At 50.0% G+C, this 19,194-nt stretch overlaps 1 protein-coding gene across 1 annotated transcript in view; it reads left to right on the top strand.

Annotated features, from left to right (window-relative positions):
- The window catches only part of WSCD2 (WSC domain sialate O sulfotransferase 2), a 129,746-nt gene that overhangs the window by 50,697 nt on the left and 59,855 nt on the right, over positions 1-19,194 (top strand). The window lies entirely within an intron of this gene.

The raw sequence follows: 19,194 nt of genomic DNA on the forward strand, positions 1-19,194 counted from the left end.
TGGGCAGTCGTTAAAGTGATAAAAACAGATTTTATTCAGGACTGTTGCATTAGGGGAAAGAGACCTCAGGATACAACTAGTTCAACTCTGAATCCGGCAGGAGCAAGTGGGAATTTATGGCCAAGGAGCAGGCTAGGGGTCAGTGAATGGAAAATTACTAAGAAGAAGCATCAGGGATAAGGGGGGTTTCTGGCTAAATCGACCTAATAGGATTCTTGCTGAAGGTAGGCCAGGTGATCCGACATCACCTGGGGGGTGGCAGAGGACGACGAACCCAGTTAGATATAGAGGGTGATCAGTATGAAAGGGGTCGTTCTGGCTCAACAAACTTAGCAGGATTCTTGTAAAAACTGAACAATGCAGAGACACCTACGTGAAAAAAGAGTTCAGGGGAGCCTGAGTAGAGTTTGGTTAGGGAGAGAATCTTTGTTGCTATTTATTCCCCATCTTGCCCTTAAAAGAGGCAGCTGCCTTAAGTAGAGTGTGATATTTAAGAAACTGGGCAGGCGCTGGTGTCAGACATTTCTAAACTCAAATCCCAGCTCTACCACCCACTAGCAGAGTGCCTCAGTTTCCTCACCTGTAACCTGGGTATCATCACGGACCTCAATCCCGGGGCTGGGTGAGATAATGTGGGAACTGCCTGACACGTGGTACCAATCCACACACACACACAGCAGCCAGATCTGATTGCTGGACAGTGTCCCCCATACCAAGGTAGCTAGTGAGCATCAGTGTCGGTCCTGCTGCCATGGTTTGCTCATTCCGCAAAACGTCTTTGAGCTTCTGATATGTGAATGTGCCGGGCACTGTGGAAGGAGCCAGGGATACAGCGGTGAAGAAGACAGAGTCAGCTCTATCTTTATATGAATCTTAGAAGGCAGAGCAATGCTGAGCTGAGCTTGTGGGTGTGCATCTCTGCGTGTGTGCCCGTAGTTCTTAATGGGGGCGATTTTGCCCCCTGGAGACGTTCGGCAATGTCTAGAGACATTGGTGATTGTCATGACTGGCGGCAGAAGCCAGGGATGCCTCTAAACATCCTACAATGCACAGGACAGCGCCCCTCGGCAACCGATCATCGAGCCCCAAATGTCAGTCAGGCCAAGGATGAGAGACACTGGAACGTGCACAAGGAGCCCGGTGAGCACTTCTGCTGCCTCCGCAGAGACCCCAGGGCTCCAAAGGACGAGGAGGAGCCAGGTACCTGCACCGCCCTCTGTCCCCTGCCCTCTCTCATCAGCTGCTGCCAGCCAGATAATCAGACTTCCCCACGTTTAATAGAATCCAGGCAGCTGAGGCAAATTTAAAAACAAAACCCAGTGCAAATGTGTTTTTATGTAAACACAGCAGGGGGGTGGCGGCTGCCTGCGGAGAAAGTACCCTGTGGCTGGTACTACTCAAAGCAAAAATAACCCCTAATGTTCCTGCTCCTGGAGCAGAGCCAGCAATGAGATGAGGGTCATGTGGGGCCCAGGTGCTCATGGGAACCCATGGGAACCGTCCCTGCCCAGAATGAGCCACCCGGTCCCTCCAGGTGAGCATCCCAGGGGCCCGGGATGAGAAGGAAGCAGGTGTTGATGCTTCTGGAAGCACCCCTTCCTTCCGGGTTCAGCCAGCATAGCAAGAAAAAACACAGTGGGTTTTTTTTTCTTTCTTTTATTTAGTATAATTTATCTATAGTAAAATCCACCCACTGTAGTTTATAGTTCTACGAGTCTTAGCAAATGCATTCAGCCATGTAACCACCATCAGAATCAAGATACACAGCAGTCCCGTTGGCCTCAAAAATTCCTCTGTGCCCCGCTGAACCCATCCTACCCCCTGGCAACCACCAATCGGTTCTCCTTTGGCCTTTCCTAGAATGTCATATAAAATGGAATGATACAGCCTTTTGAGTCTGGCTTCTTTCCCTCAGCCTAAGGCCTTTGAAGTTCATCAGTGCGGTTGTTCTTATCAGTAGTTCATTCCTTTTTTATGGCTGCGTAGTACTCCATCGTGTAGATGCAGCACTGTTGGTCCATTCACCTTTGAAGGACACTTGGGTGGTTTCGTTTGGGGCAATTACAAATAAAGCTGCTCTAAACATTTGCATACGGTGTTTGTGGGAGCACGTGTTCTCCTTTCTCTTGTGTGAAGACCTAGGAGGCGGGACTGCTTCATTGTAGGATGAGTGGATGTTTTACTTTATGAGACGCTGTCAAACTGCTTCTCAAAGTGGCCATGTGCCCATGGGCACTTCCACCATTGATGTCTGAGAGTTTCCGTCGCTCTGCGTCCTCTCCAGCACTTGGTATTGGTGGGTCACATATTTGAGCCATTCTAGCATGTGTGCTGTGGTATTTCAGTGTGGTTTTCATGAAAGTGCAGGTGGTTGAGTTCTGTGGTCCAGGGGCTGCTGCTTAGCAGAAGCTGGCAGGAGGCAGGTGAAGGCAGTGGCTAAGAGCACGAACGCCGCAAGCAGCCACGCTCCAGCCCTGCTCTGCCACTGACTCGTCCGGTGACCTTGGACATGCATCTCAACTGCTCTGAGCCTCAGTTTTCTCCTCTGTAAAAGGGGGGGTGGCATTAGTATTTACTGCTGGTAATACTATATATGTTTTACTATATAGTGTATAAATAATATAGTGTCCCTGGCCCAGAGCTTATTACTTGATAGACGTCACTGTGATTATATTTACATGGCACTTACTGTGTAATATCAAAGCAATAAATACAGTGAGGGCAGCCAGACTACCCGGGTTCACATCCTGGCTCTGCCGCCTAAACCCTAGCTGTGTGACCTTGGGCAACTTACTGAACCTCTCTGGGCCTCTTAACACCTCATCTGTACAATGGAGAAAACCATAATGCATTTTTCAGGGGTTTTTTTTTGGAGGGGGTTGTTTTTTTTTAATGAGGCTCAAGTGAGTTTATATGTAAAGGGTTGGCTTCCTCTGTTCCGTACTGTTCAGCCATTTATGATGCTTAAGAACATGCAAAACTAATCTATGGAAATAGAAGTTAGACTAGTGATTATTGTTGGAGAGGGGGGATTAGTTGGTGGGAGCACGAGGGAACCTCTACGGGTAAAGGGAACGTCCCATGTCTTGATCTGGGTGGGTCACGTGAGTGTGCACACAGGTAAGATTCCGTTGACCTGTGTCCTTAAGATGTGTGCATTTACCAATCCGAATGTAAATTTTCTCATTAAAAAAAAAAATTTTTTTTAAAGAAACAAGAAAAAAATCTGAGGTGTTCCACAGAGAGCCTGTGTATTGTGGTGTGTCAGGGCTTCCATAAGAGAGTACCACAGACTGGGTGGCTTAAACATCAGAGATGTGTTGTCTCACAGTTCTGGAGTCCGGAAATTCAAAATCAAGATGTCGGCAGGGTTGGTTCCTTCTGAGGGCCCTGAGGGAAGGATCTATTCCAGGCCTCTGTCCTTGGCTTGTAGATGGCCGTCTTCTTCCTGTGTCTTCACCTTGCCTTCTCTGTGTACCTGTTTACATACAATGTCCCCTTTTTATAAGGACACCAGTCATATTGGATTAGCGCCCTCCCTAGCGACCTCATCTTAACTTGATTCCCTCTGTAAAGACCCTTACCTCCTAATAAGGTCACACTCGGAGATACTGGGGGTTAGGACTTCAACACACGAATTTGGGGAGGACACAATTCAACCTATAACAGCACACAGATGCACTCTCTGAGTATTCCTTCATCGTTCGTATTATAAGGTATCACTCATTTAATCCTCACCACAACGTTGGAGGGAGTCACTGTCCACTTCACATGTGGAAACTGAGGCTCAGAAAGGCTCCTCGACAGGCCCCATGCCTCAGGTACCCATGGTGGAGCTAGGATTTAAATCAAGGTCTGCTGGGCCCCAGAGGTCATGCTCCCTCCCAGAAGATCACGTCTGGTTTCTTCTCCCAGCTTCCTGTGAACACTTCCATGTGGGATGCTCTAATGACCTAGACAGGAAGCTTTACAAGTCTGGTCCCCTGACCGGAAGCAGCAGCTTACCTGGCGGCTTTGTTAGAGATACACCCCAGACCTGCTGACTCAGGAACTCTGAGGGCGGGGCCTGGCCACTTCCGGAGGAGCCCCACCTCTGCTCCAGTCCCAGAAGTCCTGCTGTGGCCCCTCCCTGAGGATCAAACTGAAGCACTGAATTGCCTACCTGCATCTGACCTAAAGGCCACATCCGTTCTCAGCTGGATCCTAAAGCATCAGCCCCAGGCAGCTCATGGCCAGTGGCTTTCTCTGACCTTGACTGTCTTCCTCTCTCTGATCTGGGAGACTTCAGGGACCCTCTTGCTGTGTGAGGAGCACGGAAAATGCTCCCTTTTAACTGGTGGGGCTGGCATTTGCACTCAGGATGCCTACAGGAATGATGTGCTCCGGACACTCAACCAGGACTTGGGAGAAGGTGCCATGTCCCGAGCTATGAGTGTGAGTGAGGTAGGGAGGTGAGGGGAAGACTCCAAGTCAGGCCCCCCGGCCCTGAGGAGCACACGTTCCCTTTGGGGAGATAAACTTCTATACAAAGAGAGCAGTGGTGTCATCAAAAAGCCCTTTGGAGCCACACAGCCCTGGGTGAAATCTTGGCTTTGCCACTTGTAAGCTGTGTGATCTCGAGTGAATCCTTGCCCTATCTGAGCCTCAGTTTCTCATCTGTATAGTGGGGGACTAGCACCCACCTTATGAAATCATTGTGAACATGAGACCTTATGCACTTCTAGGTCTAGAAGCTTAACAAGTGAAACCGTCATGGTTACTGCTTAAAACCAACACAGACCGCAAGATATTAAGAGTTAAAAAATAAGCTCATCATCTTGCGGATGGCAGAAGCCACATCTTCCTCAGGGGTGCATCCACACACCTGGCATACAGTAGGTACTATATAAATGTTTGTCGAATGAAGAGATAAAAACATGCCACACCCCCAGACTGGGGTTGAGGGGAGAATACTGGGACCCTGTAAAGCAGAGCTGAGGTCTTTTGAGGTGAGGAAAGAGAAATTTTCTCCAGAGATAATGCATTTGTGAAGTTTGTGCAAGATAAACTCTCCCCATGGATTTCTCCCCTTGTTCAGGCCAGACTTGGCAGGTGGCTGGCACTTGGTGAAAGTTTGTTGAGTGAGTGAGTGAGTGAATGAATGAATGCATGAATGAATGAATTGTAGTTTGAACGGGGTGGGGGAAGGACAGTTTGAGTTTTAAAAAACAGAAACTGAAGACACAGAGAGGGTAATCCACTTGCCCCAAGACACACAGTCATAGAATGAGCTTGAAAAGTGGGGCGGAAAGTGGAAGGGACGTGAGAGGCCAGGCTCGAGTCTCTACCAGTGGCCCTGAAGAGGGCTGGGACGTTCACAGTCAGGAGCCCCCTCCAACCCTGACAACCACCGAAGACCTGCTACATAATTTGCAGAGCCTAGTACAAAATTCAAATGCCCCTTGATCAAAAATGAAGAATTTCAAGAAAGCCACAGCAGAGCTTTACATCAAGAGTAGAGCCCTGTAGGACCAGGAAAAGGGTCCCACAACCACTTCATTTACAGATGAGGAAATCCCAGCTCCCAGAGGCTGTGGATTTCACCCAGGACACCTGCTGGGATGTCCAGATTTGAACCCACAAACCTTAGCAGCCATCTAGCCCACCCCTTCCTTGTACTAACTTTGCCTGTGAACATCACCCTGCTCTCTCTCCCGCTCCCCGGCTGAGCAAGTGCCCCCACTCCGCATCCAGTACCCTGGGCAGGGAGGGTCCTGTGTGGACCTAGAGGACATCCCCTGCCCCAAGCATCTGACTGCCGCACCAAGCCAGCTCTTGTCTCCCTCTCCTTCCTGGGATATATAAGGAGACAGACCTTCCCTCCTACCCCCTCTCCCAGACTTATTCCTGGAGATGCGTGGGTGGATGTGTGTTTGTGTGTGTGTGTGGGGGGGGTGTTCATCTAAATTTAAAGACATCATGACAGCAAGGACTTATTAATGTTGGGGCTGGTGAGGCCTCCTCTTTTAGAAGAATCACAAATAAGTTGAGAGCTCTGGCCGCCTCCAGCCCTACCTTCTGCCTGGCCCTCACCTGCTTGCCTCTGTGCCTGCCAACCCCCGGAGTGGGATAATAATAGTACAGGTGCAGCCAGACGCCGGTGGGGGACCTTGAGAAGTGACAGCTTTGTACCCATTTTACAAGTGAAGAAAAGAGAGTCGCAGAGAGGGGGGACATGCCCTCCCGAGGTCTTGAGTTACAAAGTGACAGAGGCGAACTAGGACTCAGATGACTCCAACACTTTCCAGAACCCATATGCCTTCAGCCAGACCATGGTTGCCTGCATTGATTCAAGCATGAAGTTAATAAATTGTTGGGGAAAAAAACACCGTTGAGGCCCAGTGTGCTTGGCCTTGTGCTAAGCATTTTCCGTGTGTTATACTTGCAGTAACCCTCTCAACAACCCACCAAAGTGACCCCCCTCATTCTCATCTCGTGTTACGGATGAGAACCTGCAGCTTAGGGTAAGTGGCTCCCTCCCTTCTCGGTGTAAGTGGTAAAGCCAAGATTCCAACCCAAGTCTAATTGACATCAAGACGCATGCTCTCTGCATCTTTTTCTTGAAACCACAGCCACTTGTGGAAAAAAGAAAATACAGGTAAGTAAAATGGAAAAAAAAAATCGCTCCTAAGCCTACCCCGCAAGAGGCAACACATCTCTGTGTACCTTGGTATGTTTCTACCCCACTGTTTTTCTCTGCCGAAGGGAGGTTCTTGCTCCTGGCCACTGACCCTTGGTGTTCTGTAATTGCTGAGCAATTTAGAGATGACTTGAAATATATAATTCATGGGCACATCTTTTATCCTGGTCACTGGAAGTCAGCGAGGCGTGGCCGCCTCCTGGGAAGAATTTCAACCTTCACACGGGAGGAGAGAGCATCTTCGGAGCTTAGAGCAGAATTTCCAAATCAGAGAACTCACCAACATTGAAACCGACCCTGGTGTCCGAGCATAGAATGCTAGAAGTTGGGGATCCTAGCCTGGGACCTGGTAGTAACATCGTATGATAGCGCATGAGGATAAAAATCTAGACTGGAGCTCTAGAATCAGAGACTAAAACTTTGTCAATCGGAGTGAGATGGGTCCAAGAGCAGTGTTGTGGTCTACGCTTCTGTCTAGGACAAGGTCTAGAACAAAGTCTAGAGATGTTTTTCATGGTCACAACTGGGGGGACGGTACTGGCATCTACTGGGATGCTGCGTTAACATCCTACCATGCACAGGGCGGCCCCCACCCCATCCCCTTGCCAACCAAGAACTATCCAGTTCAAAAGGTCAGTGGTGCTGAGGCTGGGAAACCCTGCTCTAGACTATTGAAGATGTGTGCTGATTTAGTCTTTCGGTGATAAGAAACCACGTTTGGTCAGAGCAAACAGCTTCAGTTCTAGTTTTACCTGCAACACTAAACATATTTCTTGGGCAAGTCACAGAGTCCCTGCTGCTTCTCATTTGTGAAGCGAGTTGAAGGATTCCTGCCACGTGCTGTCAGTGGGGACGGACAAATAAAGACGGGTGCATATGTGTATGTGCTGGGGGGTGGCAGGCATGGCGGGTGCGCATGTTCACGCATGCGTGTGTCGGTTGGCATGTATATACGTATGTGTGGTCGCATGCTACCTTCTCGATGGTGTCCAGATAGTGAGCTAAGGAGCGAAAGCATTGGTCAGTTTCTGGCAGTGGTTGCTGTCGTGGGAGGGGATACCTCTGTTGGATGCCAGCAGAACTTTTTGGGCGATGGTGAAGGACATGGTGAAGATACCACAGAGGTCTGAGGATCCCTGTGCCTTCTAGAAGGGGCTCATTTCCAGCTGAGAGGCCTCAAGAGGGGTTCCGGCTTGCTGAACAGACTCCTTAGAGAAAGGTTCCTTGGGCGTGGAGGGCCTCGAATAACCCCACTTGCCCTGCAGAGGTCAGGGGATGGCGCTGCAGCAGGAGGTGATGTCACACAGAGGTTATGATTAAGGTTCTGGAGTTGGACAGGCCTGGGTTCGAGTCCTACTCTGCCACTCACCAACTCTGACTTCTAGCAAGTAGACGGATGAGCTCGATTGCCTCATCTGCAAAGTGAGAATAAAACCAGGCTGCCAAGGACAGCCACTGGGGAGAGTCAATGACACGATGTAAACGGAAGGGCCTGGCACATAGTAGGTGTGCAATAAATAGTAGTCCTCCCTTCCCAGGAAGGGTGCCGAGGCTAAGGCTGCGGTCCAGGAGGCCTGGGTCTGGGTAGAGTCACTGCATGACCATGGGCAGTCTCTCCACCTGCCTCTTTGGGCCTCAGTTTCCCCACCTGTCCATGAGGAAGCTGGCCTGTGGATTGAGAAGGGGCCTCCCTCCAGCTCTGATGGGCTGCTCAGTCCTGCTTTGACCTGCTCTGAGCCAGCTGCAGGGGCTGACGGCCCCCCCAAGGACACTGGGTGCTCTGTAAGGGAAGAAAACTTGGACTTGTGCAGAGGCCACACACACACACCACTGGCATAGACAGAAAGACTGGGCTTGGGCGATTTGAGGGTGGGGACAACGGTTCTTGCTGGGGAAACTCCTGGTGGAAAATTCCTCTCTGGAGAAGAGTTGCTCATGGGAGCTGTCACTGTTCCTAAATTAGAGTTTAATCTGCCATGGCCAGCGGGGAGCCAGCATGTGGTAATTCGCTTGTGGTTGGGGCAGAGGGGGGGTGATGGGGGCTGCCAAGAAACCTGCAGGGCAGCAGGCCTGGTCCTGGAAGCAGCTCAGCCCTGGTCTGGCTGTGTGACCCTGGGCCACTCCTTCAGCCTCTCTGAGCCCTAAGTTCCTCATCTGCAAAATATCAGGCTTGTACTAGCTGGTTTCTAAGGGCCCTGTGAACGCTTTGATTCTATGGTATAATCATCATCATCCACGATAGCAACAGCTATGACTTATCGAACACTGAGTTGAGTCCTGGTCCCTGCGAGGCATTTCACATAGATGGGGGTTATTTCACTTGAGTTTCTCTGGGTCTCCGTTTCCTCTTCTGTAAAAGGGGGCTCTTCTGCTAGGTAGTGGGTCTCCAGCCTTCCTTCCAGCTCTTTGTCACTTGCTCTAAGGAAGGCGCTGAGAGACCAGAGGGTGGTCTTTGGGGACAGACAGGACCACCTCCTCCATGGCCCTGAGCCCCTCCCCTGTGACCTCCACCATCAGCCTCCATTGCTGATAAAGATCCAGGCTGACAAACCTTTCTGTAAAGGGCCAGACAGTAAATACGTTAGGCCTTGCGGGCCAGGTGCAGGCTGAGGCTGTGCTGCTACAGCTTATCCTTGTTCTTCTTCATAATCCGTTAAAAACACAGACGCCACCCTTGGCCCTAGGGAACCACAAAACTGGGCTGCAGGCTCATTTGGCCAACGTCATAGTTTGCCATCCGCTGAGAGTGATGACTGTCACCAGCAGTCATCATCCCTGGCATCCTTTGCAGCGTCAGGTTGAGCCCTGAGCCTGCCTCAGGTTTTGCCCCTGACACCCGCTCCCCAGAAGTTAATTCTAGAGCCACCACGGACCCCTGTGGAGGGCCCGGACCTCAGCCTCTTCTCAGCTGCTCCAACCAACAAACATTTCTTGACCGGCCCAGCTCAGCCTCCAGGGGCCTCCAAATCATGGCTGTAGCCCACTGGGACAGAAAGCGTCCTTAGTGGCCACCTTCTCCTCCACCTGCTCATTGTGCATGGAAGGGAGGAGCCCTGAGCGCAATCCAAGAGCCCCTGCAGGACGGGGTCCCCCCACTCCCCAGTCCCCATTCTCACCACGCTGAGACTCTGCCTTCCATCCTGGTTCCTGGGATGTGCTGGGCCCCTTCCCAGCTGCCAGTTTGCATTCTGTCCCCTCAGCTTGGGATATTCTCTCCCCAGATCTTCCCACGGCTGCCTCCTTAGCTCACGTGCCTTCTTCTCAGTGGGTCCCTCTGCCCCAAAGTAGCCCTCCCCTACTCATCTCCATCACTGGGGCTTTCAAATGATGGTAATGGACCTACAGTGAGAAACGTATATTGCATGGTCACCCAGGACACACTCACACAACTAAAGGCAAAAGATTCACTCAATAATACTTCTCCTTACTGCATGGGAGTCAGCAGTAGGTCACTCTGTTCCATTCCCCTCTCTTCCATCCCATCCCATCCTTTCCCCTCCCTCCTCCCTTCCCCTGCCCCCACCCTGTGCTCTGCCACCCCCTGGAGGTCTCCCCTTGTGGGTAAACATTCTTCCCAGCACCAGCAGAGCCATCCATTATCTCCCCCAGACAATTAACAGCGTATGAAGAAACTCGATGCAAATGTGCACTCATGACCCACGACACAGCCGCTCCTGGAAGAGAGGGATGACTTCAGATGGCTTAATCATAGGGATTTGGGGCCTTTCTTTAGAAGTCTCTCTTGGGGGAAAAGTGATCTGGGTTCAGAGAAAGGCTCCCAGCTGCAGCAGTGACGGCCAGTGGATTCGGTGGCCTGTATCTTGGGCCTCATTCATGAATCCACTGGACAAAGGAAACTGTCATTTACGCCTTTATGCCCCCTCCAGCACCCCGTCCCTTCCTGCAACTCGGTCGGTCCCTTACCCTCAACCCAGAGTTTGGATGGTTTGTTGACATCTACTCCAAGGGGTTCCTGCCTTTTCAAGTCTATGATTGGCCCCCTCTAGTTTTTAAAATAGACTTTACTTTTTAGAGATTTTAGGTTCACAGCAACATTGAGCAGAAAGTACAGAGTCCCCATAGACCCCTTGCCCCCAACCACACTCAGCCTCCCCCACTGTCAACATTCCCACCAGTGTGGTCCCTTTGTCACAGTGGATGAACCTACACAGACACACCATTATCACCCCAAGTCCATAGTGAACATCAGGGTTCATGCTTGGTGTTGTCCATTCTGTGGGTTTGGACAAATGTTCGAGGATAATGATACGTATCTACAGTCATAGTTTCATACAGATGTTTCACTGCCTTGAAAATCCCCTGTGCTCCCCCATTCATCCCTCCTTGCCCCCAGCCCCTGGCAACCACTGATCTTTTTTCTGTCTCCATAGTTTTGCCTTTTCCAGAATGTCGTACGGTTGGAATCACACAGCATGTAGCCTTTTCAGATTGGCTCCTTTCACTTTTCTATGTGCACTTAAGGCTCCTCCACGTCTCTTCATGGTTTGACCGCTCATTTCTTTTTAGTGCCAGGTGATATTCCATCGTCTGGCTGTCCCACAGTTGATTTATCCATTCACCTACTGAAGGACATCTTGGTTGCTTCCAAATCTTGGCAATTATTAATAAAGCTGCTATAAACATCTACATGCAGGTTTCTGTGTGAACAGAAGTGTTCAGCTGCTTTGCGTAAATACCAAGGAGCGTGATTGTTGGATCATACGGTTAGAGTATGTTTAGCTTTGTTCAGTTTCCCTTTGAAGACTAACTGTAGCTACCTCTTAGTGAGTCCCTGCTGTGTACCCGGCACCATGGTAAGAGAAGCAGCCATGTTTTCTTCATTCGGTGCTGCCTAACCTGGGAAGGCCAGTACTTGGCTCTCCATGAGTCAGGAACCCAGGGCTTTCTCAGCATCTCGGTCTTGGAATCTCTGCTCATTTGCTTTCTTTTTCTTCTCTTTGCAGACTAGCTTTTGCTCTTTCTTTGGGCCTATGATAACAGCTCCTAAGGTTACAGGTCCTTAGTCCAAATGACCAGCAGAGATCAGAATGTCTCAGATCTCAATTCCACATTCCAGAGGGCAAGAATTGGTTGACTAGTTTTATATCTGAGCCCACCTATGGTCCACCAGCAATGCCAGTGGACAGGGGTGTGTGGTACAAACATGGCCACTAAGACTTACCCCTGTGAGCAGGGGGTAGGGGACCACTCACTAGATGGACCCTCTCCCCAAACGTATCTCTCACAGAGACCTTGGGTGGTCTCTAATCATCACAACTTATCGAATCTCCATCTTTTATTGAGATGAAGTCTGGGCAAGTGGTATTGTCATGAGAAGGAAGGAGATTGTTTGTTTAGTTGACCAAAGTTGGAGCACAGGATGACCATCTATTGAGAAACTGTTATGTCAGGCTCAGCAAAGTGAAGTCTCTGGAGCCAGATGACCTGGGTTCAAACTCTGCTTTACCATTCCTAGCTGTGTGACCTCGCACAGGTGACCTAACCTCTCTGAATCTCAGTTTTTCTCCTCTGTAAAATGGGGCTAACAAACGAGACCCTTCACATAGAATTTTTGTCAGGATTAAATAAGCTAGTATCTAGAACAGTGCCTGGCACATAGTAGGTGCTCAAGAAATACTAGCACATGCCATCATTACGGTGTTCTGTATTTTAAACACAGTAGCTCGTTTAACCCTCATACCTTCCCTACAAAACAGGGTGGATTGGTCCTATTTTGCAGGTGAAGAAACTGAGTCTCAGAGAGGCCACTTGCTGAAGATCACACAGCCACCATGGGGCAGTGGCAGGTTCAAATTAGGAATGTCTAACAATGTCATCCTTCTTCCTCCTGGCAGTCATTTCCACTCACTGAGGCCCAGCCCGATTCCCTGCAATCAGTGATGATAGCCATAAAGTTTGACCAAGAGGCACTGGAGTCATTACCCAGGGAAACAAAATTTTAATATTTATTTATAATGGGCACCATATGCTCCCTCTGGTTTTTTTATTTAATTACATCATGGCAGATGGCTGGGTGTTAAAGGCCATTTAGCTAATAGCACTTTGCCTTCTCATTTATTTTCCCGAGTTTTGGAAAGATGAATGAAAACGGATATGGAAGGCAGGCTGTGAGCGCTGGGCGGTAGCGCATAAGTCGCTGACCTAGGAACAGAGAGAAAGAAGTGAGGGGGTCTTGGGGACTCTTCCTGGGAGGATGCAGGAGGCAGTGTGCATCCTGCAATTAGGAGCCTGGAGCAAAGATTCCCTTGTGAGCACACACACACACATATGCACACACACATAGGACCCAGAAGTAAGTGTGTGTGTAGGAAAGTGCCCATTGCAGCTTCACACAGAGTGGCCAAAAACTGGGAAAACGACACAACACATCCCTCATGGGCACAATGGGCTCATTATACTATGACACTCCCGTGCATGGAAGAGTGTGTCCCAGAGGGGGTCCACACACCATGTGGGGGTGCAGAACGCTTCCCCAGGGTTAGCTGGGTTAATGCGATTCTGGGTTCCTAAAGCCTATGAGTGGAAGCTGCAAGCTTGGCATTATTAATGGAACTTCTCAGATTATTTCATTACCTCTTTCACTTGCAATGTGGCTGTTCCAGGAGGAAGAAGGATGAGAAGCGACTTGCGTGAATGAGTTGAGGGGTGCATCTATCTGGAGAAGACGGAGGGGCTAGTGGTCCCCGTCTCCAAGCTCAGGAAGGACCCTTCCATTGAGGCTGGGATTCAAGGGAGAGATGCAGTGGGTGAGAGAGGGGGCTGGCTGTGTGGGCGGTCCCCTCGGCGCGTGCCATTGCGTCATGACCTGGAGACTAGACAGTCCTGCTCTTGAATTCATGCCCCACTTCTTGGTAGCTGTGTGCTGGCGCAAGTTACCTAGTCTCAACGAGCCTTACATTGCTCATCTGTAAAATGGGTATCACAAATGCACCTACATCTCATCATGGCTGAGAGGACCTATTTCGCTTCCCAGGAATCTGAACAAAGAGCTACATACAGGAGGTTAACCATAACATGACTTGTTTGTGAGGGAGGAAAACTGGAAATATTTTACATGTCTAATGATAAGGATGAGGTGGAACAAATCCTGGTATATCCCAAGCCATCGATATCATCGGTAAGTGGTTTTATTTAGGAGGCAAAGAGCACACTGACCCCTTTCCTCCCGAGTGGGGAAGGGAGACAGGGAAGAGCAGAAACCAACACAGGGGGTGCTGTCCAGGCAGCACCCACGGACGGTGACTGAGGCTGAAGCCCTCTGGGGAAACTCAGGGAGCCTGTGTACACACAGCCTCACAATTAGTCTGTCAGAGGGAGAGGGAGCTAGGGTATTTACACACCACCTCCCATCCGTCACTGATTGAGCTGCCTTCACATGGCATTTGGAAGCTAACTCTATGGGGGAAGTTAACTCTATGCATGTGCAGCGTCTGTTACAGATCTCCTAGGCTGATGACGTTAAGTGCTGATGAAGACTTGGAGCAACAGGAACGCTCATACGCTACCGAAGGGAGTTACAGCCACTTTGGGTGATAAGTCAGCGTTTCCTGGGATAGTTGTAAGATGTTCACACAGTAGGACCTACAATTTCACCCCTAGCAATTTCGCCCCTACGGTAGTAATTCCTGCACACATGTATCGGACACGGCAATGTGTGTTTGCAGCAACTAATGAGGGCATTCCGTTTTGCCCAAGCTATAGGAGCTGAGAATTGATGACAAAGAAGCTCTGTGAAGGAAAACGGGGTCCTTATGCCAGGTAAAAAGGGGCGCTGGGCAGGCAAAACCACATATATTCTCTACAAATTATTATAGTAAGAGGTAACACTTGGGTACACTTGCATATGTTAACTCAGTTGGTCCTTACACCAGCCCTATGAGAGAAGTACTATTATTTCCCCATTCTGTGGATGGGGAAACTGAGGCACAGAGAGGTTAATAACCGCCTCGGAGGGTTCTAGTGAGGGTTACATGGCACAATGGAAGTAAGATGCCCAGCATAGGGCCTGGCACATAGTAAACTCTCAACACACACGGGTGACTTCTGATACTTGTAATCATTAGACCAAGGCTAAAATTTCACCTCTGGCCTGGGCTCCCAGTGTCTTGGAGATTCCCCCAGCTGGGTCTCCTACCTAGAACTATGAAGATATCAAACCTTCACAAACCCCCTTTCTCAGCAGTTATACCTTGGCCAAGCTTGGATGGTCAGAGGGTCAGCTGGACCCAGGGATCCTGCCCTTACGTCAAGTTCAGGGAGCTATGGAGGGAGGGCCGGCCCTCTGCCCAGCCTCACAGGCTCACAGCCAGACCTGCCGGCCCCAGAATCTCCAAGGAGAAGCACTATGGCCCCTCCCTGGGGAGGGAGCCCTGAGGCAGGCTGCACCTTCTGTTTTCCCTCCCCGCAGGGCAGCTCTGACCGCCAGTCATTTTCTTGGCAGCTCAATACCAGAGGTTCATTGTGGTGCTAAAAATAGGCTGTGTTTAGACACTCCGAGGCTCCGCCTGGAAACACGAAAGGCATAACCAAACGCTTCCATTCCCGCAAAGGGGACCCCTGGGCCTCATCCTTGTGGAAACGCACGCTAGGCCTGGGAGGGAGGCAGGCGAGGCGCCATTTGCCACGTTCAACAGGCGGGGAAACAGGCTCGGAAGGGTCTCCTGTAAATCGAAGACGGATGGAGTGATGACCACCAGCTCTGAGCAAACACCAGCTCCCATCTTATGGGTCATCTCATTGAATCCACCCAAGACCCCAGGAGGGAGAGTCTATGGTTGACCCACTTTATGGAGAGAAAACCGCAGCTCAGAGAGGTGATGGCACCTGCCAGGGTCTCATAGCTGCAAGTGACAGGACAGGGTGTTAATGAGATTATAATTTCCTACGTGAACAAATGGAGACTGAGAGGGGAAGGGACTCGCTGAAGGCGAACCCGAGCCCCCGGCCCGGGGTTGTAGATACTCAACCTGTGGATTGGGGAGAACCATCACACCCACCTTGCAGGCTGCTGGGAAGCAGGAACTTGTGAGAATATGTTTGTAAAACCTTTACACACAGTGTCCCACATATAATAGGTAGGTGCTCCACAAATGGCAGTTAGCTTCATTTCCCCGTTGTCTTTGGGAGGGAGGGTGAGGGGGGACGGAAACGGAGAGAGAGAGGGAGGAGAGACTTGTGTGGGGAGAGAATGAATGTGGATGGATATGAGAGGCGGAGAAGTCTTTGGGGTTCCTTGGGGAGGTGACACTGTGGTGGCCCAGCAGGGTCCCTGAGCTCCAGGACCAGAGCTGAGTAATGCCAGATGCCGCCTCCACAGAGCCCTGAATGTAGTTCTCCGAGGCTGTCACTGGGCGTTCCAGCACATGGCATGGAGCCATGGTTGCAGGTTTAAGCCCCAGTGGGGAGGCCAGTCCCCTGATTCTTTTCACTCATTTCCTCCATCAGTGTTTCTTGGGGACCTACTACGTGCCACATGCTGGGGCTAATGCAGTGAGAGCAGACACGGTCCCACCCATGGTTCTGGGTGCTTTGCCTCCAGATGAGTCCCCTACCTCCCAGCCCAGGCAGGATGGTGTGGGGGGCTGAAGTCGGCAGCCATTCCCCAGGAGAAGCCTTCCTCCTCACAGGCCCTTCCTGGGAGGCCCCCTGCACTCCCTGTGCCGGCAAAGTCTGTCTCTTTCTGTTCCCTGCCAGCTCCTAATGAGCTCATTATCCTCTTAAAACCCATTTGGCACCCACTTAGAGAAAAGATGTGTTGAAATAGAAAAGAATGAGAACGGAACAACAAAAAAAGACCAGAAATATCCTCAGAGAGACAAAAAGCCTCAAGGAGCACAACAGCTGAAATCTTTGTCATCTCCACGGCAGCAGTGTGCTGCTGCGGCAAACAGCTTTAAAGGCTGCTCACATCTGCCCATGAGAGGGGTGGGGATGGGGGAGGGCACTTTTCCTTGAGCACCTACTATGTGCCAGACACTCTGTGCAATTTTCAGTTCAATCCTCCCAGCAATATATTTTTTGGGGGGTGTCAAGATTCTTCGGTCCACTTTGCAGGTAAGGCACCTCAGTCGGTGGGAAGAGGTGTATTGCTCCAGTCACACAGCTGGTGGGTGGAAGAGGCAGGAATTGAACCCAGGTCAGTCTGCCTCCAGAATCCATGCTCTTGCCTGCGTGCCTGGAAGCGCTAGTGTCCCCCTGCCCATCCCAATGAGGGCTGCTGGCCTTGTCTCATCCTGGCCCCACTGCAAAAACATCTGGCACGTGTGTAATCTATATGGCATAACATGGGGTGCCACCCACGCCCAGAGGTTTTAAAGCTGATTAGAGACTGGTCTTTCTTTTTTTATTTTTATTTTATTTTATTTTATTTTGTTTGGGAACAGCCGTGGTCACTGCTTTCATGCTACAGTGGCACAGTTGACTCTTTTAAGGAGGGCGCAGCTAACAGTGGCCCACGTGGGGATCAAACCGGCAACCTTGGTGTTATCAGCACCACGTTCTAACCAACTGAGCTAAGCAGTCACCCCGATACTGGTCTTTCTAAAGTGTCAGTGTGACTGTGAAACTTCTGTGGATCCCCATGCACACTGCTAGAGCACAGTCAAGGTTCCTGAGCTTGGCGTTCAAGGCTCCCCAGGGTCTGGCCCCTTCCCACTGCCTAACTGCATTCCTACCTCGCCCTAAGCTCCTTTGCTCCCTCCATCGCAGTGACCTTCCCTGTGTGTGTGCTGTTTCTCCTCCCTAGGCGCGCTGCTATTTCTTCACCCAAAAAACTTCGACTCCTCTTGTGATACCTGCCAGCTCAAAGAACCCTCCCTGAAGAAGCCATCTCTGATTCCCCTCCCTCCCCAGGTAGTTTCAGACCCTCACTTCTCTGAGATCCCATGTTCTAAGACTCTGCACCCCAGGGTTCACAAACTCCCTGACATTATAAACCCAAATCCGGAAGTTTATATACCAGAGCTCTTTTCTGGGTATACATCTGTAGTTTTCATCAGATTCTCAAAGGGATACATGACCAGACTAAACCCATGGTTAGGAATACAATCTGTGAAGTCCAGTGGTCCTGGGTTAACAACCCAGCTGCAGCTTACTAGCTGTGTGGCCCTGGACAAATTACTTAACCTCTCTGAGCCTCATTCCTCTCCTCTGTAAAATAGATACAGATCTTCCTCATAGAATTGTTATGAGAATTAAATCAGTATGTGTTTAGAGCAGTATTTAGTAAGTGCTCAACAAACATGGGTTTTTAATATCAGTTGCTCTCTATATCTTATACATAACATCTACAAGGATATATCACTGTCTGTATAGTATAGTGATTCAGTATAGCATTTGTTTACATTGTTGTCTCCCTCAGTAGACCCTGAATTCTCTGAAAGCAGGGACTCTGAATTATTTATTTCTGCATCCCAAGCACACACACAGTAGGCAAGCAACACCATGTTTTTAAATGAAAGAGAGAATGGGTAGATGAATGGATTGGTGGAGAGTCTGATGGATAAATGGGCTGCTACAGTTCAGATGAATTGATGGATGGATGGATGGAGGGATGGATGGATGGATGGATGGTGGATGGATGGAGGGATGGATGGATGGATGGATGGTGGATGGATGGAGGCATAGGTATATTGATGGATGGATTGAGGACTGGATGATGGATGGGTGGATAGATTGTAACTTAATGTATGGATGGGTAGGTGGTCTGATGGATGGATTAAAGATGATGGGTAGATGGATGGATCAATGGATGAAGAGATAGTTTGACCCCACAGAAACATGGATATTTGGCTGTTTTGTTCACTGATCTATTCTAAGTGCCTAGAACAACAACTGGTGCATAGTAGGTGCTTAGTACTTAGTTCCTGAATGAATGCGAAGGCATATGGAGGACTCTACCTTGAACCACACTTAAACTCCCATGCTGCTGTCGGGATTAGGAGGGGCTGTTACCATTCGGATCACCCATTGGCTGCCAGTTGAATCCTACGCATTGACCAAGATTGTCATGAGGCCCCCTGCTGGCGGTAATGTGAAACAGCATGAGCCAAATGGAATTTTCTGTTTTCTAATTTACATTCCATTTTCCTCCTGGCTGACGATCCTGAACATTCACTTATAAAGCCGTGGTTCTCAAACCGTTGGGCTCATTGCCATCACCTCAGGGCACTTTTCACACCCGTAGGTATCCCCCGCCACGAGAGATTCTAGTTGGACAAGTCAGGAATCTTTCACCAGGCTTCCAGGCGATTCTGCAACAGATGCCCCACAGACCACACTCTGAGGGACCCTGTCAAAGGGTGAGCCACTGCTGGTCACTCAGAGGCAGTGCAGATGGGCCGCTGCTTCAGGGGCCATCTCTGAATTCCCAAGTGATGCCCAGACCACGTGGGGAAACGACAAAGTAAAAAAGGCAGTGGTTGAGAGCTGTGGTTTTGTGTTTGGACCATTCTGGGTTCAAATCCCAATGCCACCACTCAGCAGCTGTGTAGCCT

Source organism: Hipposideros armiger, unplaced genomic scaffold, assembly GCF_001890085.2.
Source record: "Hipposideros armiger isolate ML-2016 unplaced genomic scaffold, ASM189008v1 scaffold_1185, whole genome shotgun sequence".
NCBI classification, from domain to species: domain Eukaryota; kingdom Metazoa; phylum Chordata; class Mammalia; order Chiroptera; family Hipposideridae; genus Hipposideros; species Hipposideros armiger.